The sequence below is a fragment of the Anopheles nili genome, chromosome 2 (assembly GCF_943737925.1).
Source record: "Anopheles nili chromosome 2, idAnoNiliSN_F5_01, whole genome shotgun sequence".
NCBI classification, from domain to species: Eukaryota; Metazoa; Arthropoda; class Insecta; order Diptera; family Culicidae; genus Anopheles; species Anopheles nili.
The window spans coordinates 51,099,434-51,106,789 of record NC_071291.1 but is presented as its reverse complement, the minus strand read 5'-3'; positions in this window follow the sequence as shown (position 1 = coordinate 51,106,789).

Here is a 7,356-nt window from a genome sequence, read left to right as displayed (position 1 = left end):
GCAACACCGTTCGCAAACCAAAAACAAGAAAACGAAGCTGTTATAACTGAATACCTGGGGTCATTTAGTAGCCCACAAACAATAGTAGAAGGTTAAACCGTTTCTGAAACATTTACTAAGGATAAAAATCACATTCATATCGTCACTAGGACTTTTAATGGATATCGCAACATCGTTCGTAATTCAAATCCAGATAGCGAGGCTGGTACTACTAAACACATGGGATCATTTAGAAGCCCACAAACAACAGTAATAGATTTAAAACCAACATGTAGATCAATCGATTTGATTGGACTGATGAATGGTCTTGGATTTGAAAATTCAATTTGCAAGAAAATCTAATGCAACTAGCAATGTAGAACATTTTCATTCAACCTTAACCAAAATGTACAGAACTGCAGAATTCAAATTTCATATCATTTCACCATCAGATCAATTGACTGTAATGTTCGATAAATTCAGTAAGACATTTTATGAAATCGACGCACACAAACAAACTTAAACAGTTTGGTGTTATTTTTATCAGAAACTAAATCCATGAACCATTTCTCAAACATTAGCTAATGATGAAAATCACATTTATATCGTCATAAGGTCTTTCGATGGATATGGCAACACCGTTCGCAAACCAAAAACAAGAAAACGAAGCTGTTATAACTGAATACCTGGGGTCATTTAGTAGCCCACAAACAATAGTAGAAGGTTAAACCGTTTCTGAAACATTTACTAAGGATAAAAATCACATTCATATCGTCACTAGGACTTTTAATGGATATCGCAACATCGTTCGTAATTCAAATCCAGATAGCGAGGCTGGTACTACTAAACACATGGGATCATTTAGAAGCCCACAAACAACAGTAATAGATTTAAAACCAACATGTAGATCAATCGATTTGATTGGACTGATGAATGGTCTTGGATTTGAAAATTCAATTTGCAAGAAAATCTAATGCAACTAGCAACGTAGAACATTTTCATTCAAACTTAACCGAAATGTACAGGACTGCTGAATTCAAATTTCATATCATTTCACCATCAGATCATTTGACAGTAATGATTGACAAATTCAGAAAAACATTTTATGAAATCGACGCACACAAACAAACTTAAACAGTTTGGTGTTATTTTTATCAGAAACTAAATCAATGAACCATTTCTCAAACATTAGCTAATGATGAAAATCACATTTATATCGTCATAAGGTCTTTCGATGGATATGGCAACACCGTTCGCAAACCAAAAACAAGAAAACGAAGCTGTTATAACTGAATACCTGGGGTCATTTAGTAGCCCACAAACAATAGTAGAAGGTTAAACCGTTTCTGAAACATTTACTAAGGATAAAAATCACATTCATATCGTCACTAGGACTTTTAATGGATATCGCAACATCGTTCGTAATTCAAATCCAGATAGCGAGGCTGGTACTACTAAACACATGGGATCATTTAGAAGCCCACAAACAACAGTAATAGATTTAAAACCAACATGTAGATCAATCGATTTGATTGGACTGATGAATGGTCTTGGATTTGAAAATTCAATTTGCAAGAAAATCTAATGCAACTAGCAATGTAGAACATTTTCATTCAACCTTAACCAAAATGTACAGAACTGCAGAATTCAAATTTCATATCATTTCACCATCAGATCAATTGACTGTAATGTTCGATAAATTCAGTAAGACATTTTATGAAATCGACGCACACAAACAAACTTAAACAGTTTGGTGTTATTTTTATCAGAAACTAAATCCATGAACCATTTCTCAAACATTTGCAATGATGAAAATCACATTTATATCGTCATAAGGTCTTTCGATGGATATGGCAACACCGTTCGCAAACCAAAAACAAGAAAACGAAGCTGTTATAACTGAATACCTGGGGTCATTTAATAGCCCACAAACAATAGTAGAAGGTTAAACCATTTCTGAAACATTAAACAAGGATAAAAATCACATTAATATCGTCACTAGGACTTTTAATGGATATCGCAACATCGTTCGTAATTCAAAACCAGATAGCGAGGCTGGTACTACTGAACACAAGGGATCATTTAGAAGCCCACATACAACAGTAATAGATTTAAAACCAACATGTAGATCAATCGATTTGATTGGACTGATGAATGGTCTTGGATTTGAAAATTCAATTTGCAAGAAAATCTAATGCAACTAGCAACGTAGAACATTTTCATTCAACCTTAACCAAAATGTACAGGACTGCAGAATTCAAATTTCATATCATTTCACCATCAGATCAATTAACTGTAATGATCGATAAATTCAGTAAGACATTTTATGAAATCGACGCACACAAACAAACTTAAACAGTTTGGTGTTATTATTATCAGAAACTAAATCCGTGAACCATTTCTCAAACATTTGCTAATGATGAAAATCACATTTATATCGTCCTAAGGTCTTTTGATGGATATGGCAACACCGTTCGCAAACCAAAAACAAGAAAACGAAGCTGTTATAACTGAATACCTGGGGTCATTTAGTAGCCCACAAACAATAGTAGAAGGTTAAACCGTTTCTGAAACATTTACTAAGGATAAAAATCACATTCATATCGTCACTAGGACTTTTAATGGATATCGCAACATCGTTCGTAATTCAAATCCAGATAGCGAGGCTGGTACTACTAAACACATGGGATCATTTAGAAGCCCACAAACAACAGTAATAGATTTAAAACCAACATGTAGATCAATCGATTTGATTGGACTGATGAATGGTCTTGGATTTGAAAATTCAATTTGCAAGAAAATCTAATGCAACTAGCAATGTAGAACATTTTCATTCAACCTTAACCAAAATGTACAGAACTGCAGAATTCAAATTTCATATCATTTCACCATCAGATCAATTGACTGTAATGTTCGATAAATTCAGTAAGACATTTTATGAAATCGACGCACACAAACAAACTTAAACAGTTTGGTGTTATTTTTATCAGAAACTAAATCCATGAACCATTTCTCAAACATTTGCAATGATGAAAATCACATTTATATCGTCATAAGGTCTTTCGATGGATATGGCAACACCGTTCGCAAACCAAAAACAAGAAAACGAAGCTGTTATAACTGAATACCTGGGGTCATTTAATAGCCCACAAACAATAGTAGAAGGTTAAACCATTTCTGAAACATTAAACAAGGATAAAAATCACATTAATATCGTCACTAGGACTTTTAATGGATATCGCAACATCGTTCGTAATTCAAAACCAGATAGCGAGGCTGGTACTACTGAACACAAGGGATCATTTAGAAGCCCACATACAACAGTAATAGATTTAAAACCAACATGTAGATCAATCGGTTTGATTGGATTGTTGAATGGTCTTGGATTTGAAAATTCAATTTGCAAGAAAATTTAATGCAACTAGCAACGTAGAACATTTTCATTCAACCTTAACCAAAATGTACAGGACTGCAGAATTCAAATTTCATATCATTTCACCATCAGATCAATTAACTGTAATGATCGATAAATTCAGTAAGACATTTTATGAAATCGACGCACACAAACAAACTTAAACAGTTTGGTGTTATTTTTATCAGAAACTAAATCCATGAACCATGTCTCAAACATTAGCTAATGATGAAAATCACATTTATATCGTCATAAGGTCTTTCGATGGATATGGCAACACCGTTCACAAACCATAAACAAGAAAAGGAAGCTGTTATAACTGAATACCTGGGGTCTTTTAGTAACCCACAAACAATAGTAGAAGGTTAAACCAGTTTTGAAACATTTACTAAGGATAAAAATCACATTTGTATCGTCACTAGGACTTTTAATGGATATCGCAACATCGTTCGTAATTCAAAACCAGATAGCGAGGCTGGTACTACTGAACACAAGGGATCATTTAGAAGCCCACATACAACAGTAATAGATTTAAAACCAACATGTAGATCAATCGATTTAATTGGATTGTTGAATGGTCTTGGATTTGAAAATTCAATTTGCAAGAAAATCTAATGTAACTAGCAACGTAGAACATTTTCATTCAAACTTAACCGAAATGTACAGGACTGCAGAATTCAAATTTCATATCATTTCACCATCAGATCAATTAACTGTAATAATCGATTAAATCAGTAAGAAATTTTATGAAATCGACGCACACAAACAAACTGAAACAGTTTGGTGTTATTTTTATCAGAAACTAAATCCATGAACCATTTCTCAAACATTAGCTAATGATGAAAATCACATTTATATCGTCATAAGGTCTTTTGATGAATATGGCAACACCGTTCCCAATCCAACACCAGAAAACGAAGCTGTTATAACTGAATACCTGGGGTCATAAAGAAGCCCACAAACAATAGTAGAAGGTTAAACCATTTCTGAAACATTTACTAAGGATAAAAATCACATTTATATCGTCACTAGGACTTTTAATGGATATCGCAACATCGTTCCTAATTCAAAACCAGATAGCGAGGCTGGTACTACTAAAGACAAGGGATCATTTAGAAGCCCACAAACAAAAGTAATAGATTTAAAACCAACATGTAGATCAATCGATTTAATTGGATTGTTGAATGGTCTTGGATTTGAAAATTCAATTTGCAAGAAAATCTAATGCAACTAGCAATGTAGAACATTTTCATTCAAACTTAACCAAAATGTACAAGACTGCAGAATTCAAATTTCATATCATTTCACCATTAGATCAATTGACTGTAATAATCGATTAAATCAGTAAGAAATTTTATGAAATCGACGCACACAAACAAACTTAAACAGTTTGGTGTTATTATTATCAGAAACTAAATCCGTGAACCATTTCTCAAACAGTTGCTAATGATGAAAATCACATTTATATCGTCATAAGGTCTTTCGATGGATATGGCAACACCGTTCCCAATCCAACACCAGAAAACGAAGCTGTTATAACTGAATACCTGGGGTCATTTAGTAGCCCACAAACAATAGTAGAAGGTTAAACCATTTCTGAAACATTTACTAAGGATAAAAATCACATTTATATCATCACTAGGACTTTTAATGGATATCGCAACATCGTTCGTAATTCAAAACCAGATAGCGAGGCTGGCACTACTGAACACATAGGATCATTTAGAAGCCCACATACAACAGTAATAGATTTAAAACCAACATGTAGATCAATCGATTTGATTGGACTGATGAATGGTCTTGGATTTGAAAATTCAATTTGCAAGAAAATCTAATGCAACTAGCAACGTAGAACATTTTCATTCAAACTTAACCGAAATGTACAGGACTGCAGAATTCAAATTTCATATCATTTCACCATTAGATCAATTGACTGTAATGATCGATTAAATCAGTAAGAAATTTTATGAAATCGACGCACACAAACAAATTTAAACAGTTTGGTGTTATTTTTATCAGAAACTAAATCCGTGAACCATTTCTCAAACATTTGCTAATGATGAAAATCACATTTATATCGTCATAAGGTCTTTTGATGGATATGGCAACACCGTTCCCAATCCAACACCAGAAAACGAAGCTGTTATAACTGAATACCTGGGGTCATAAAGAAGCCCACAAACAATAGTAGAAGGTTAAACCATTTCTGAAACATTTACTAAGGATAAAAATCACATTTATATCATCACTAGGACTTTTAATGGATATCGCAACATCGTTCGTAATTCAAAACCAGATAGCGAGGCTGGCACTACTGAACACATAGGATCATTTAGAAGCCCACATACAACAGTAATAGATTTAAAACCAACATGTAGATCAATCGATTTGATTGGACTGATGAATGGTCTTGGATTTGAAAATTCAATTTGCAAGAAAATCTAATGCAACTAGCAACGTAGAACATTTTCATTCAAACTTAACCGAAATGTACAGGACTGCAGAATTCAAATTTCATATCATTTCATCATCAGATCATTTGACTGTAATGATCGATAAAATCAGTAAAAAATTTTATGAAAACGACGCACACAAACAAACTTAAACAGTTTGGTGTTATTATTATCAGAAACTAAATCCATGAACCATTTCTCGAACATTTGCTAATGATGAAAATCACATTTATATCGTCCTAAGGTCTTTTGATGGATATGGCAACACCGTTCGCAAACCAAAAGCAAGAAAACGATTATCAGAAACTAAATCCATGAACCATTTCTCGAACATTTGCTAATGATGAAAATCACATTTATATCGTCCTAAGGTCTTTTGATGGATATGGCAACACCGTTCGCAAACCAAAAAAAAGAAAACGAAGCTGTTTTAACTGAATACCTGGGGTCATTTAGTAGCCCACAAACAATAGTAGAAGGTTAAACCATTTCTGAAACATTAAACAAGGATAAAAATCACATTTATATCGTCACTAGGACTTTTAATGGATATCGCAATATCGTTCGTAATTCAAAACCAGATAGCGAGGCTGGTACTACTGAACACAAGGGATCATTTAGCAGCCCACAAACAACAGTAATAGATTTAAAACCAACATGTAGATCAATCGGTTTGATTGGATTGTTGAATGGTCTTGGATTTGAAAATTCAATTTGCAAGAAAATCTAATGCAACTAGCAACGTAGAACATTTTCATTCACCCTTAACCAAAATGTACAGGACTGCAGAATTCAATCGTCATAAGGTCTTTTGATGGATATGGCAACACCGTTCGCAAACCAAAAATAAGAAAACGAAGCTGTTATAACTGAATATCTGGGGTTATTTAGTAGCCCACAAACAATAGTAGAAGGTTAAACCGTTTCTGAAACATTAAACAAGGATAAAAATCTCATTAATATCGTCATAAGGACTTTTAATGGATATCGCAACATCGTTCGTAATTCAAAACCAGATAGCGAGGCTGGTACTACTGAACACAAGGGATCATTTAGAAGCCCACAAACAACAGTAATAGATTTAAAACCAACATGTGGATCAATCGATTTGATTGGATTGTTGAATGGTCTTGGATTTGAAAATTCAATTTGCAAGAAAATCTAATGCAACTAGCAACGTAGAACATTTTCATTCACCCTTAACCGAAATGTACAGGACTGCAGAATTCAAATTTCATATCATTTCACCATCAGATCAATTAACTGTAATGATCGATAAATTCAGTAAGACATTTTATGAAATCGACGCACACAAACAAACTTAAACAGTTTGGTGTTATTATTATCAGAAACTAAATCCATGAACCATTTCTCAAACATTTGCTAATGATGAAAATCACATTTATATCGTCCTAAGGTCTTTTGATGGATATGGCAACACCGTTCACAAACCAAAAACAAGAAAACGAAGCTGTTATAACTGAATATCTGGTGTCATTTAGTAGCCCACAA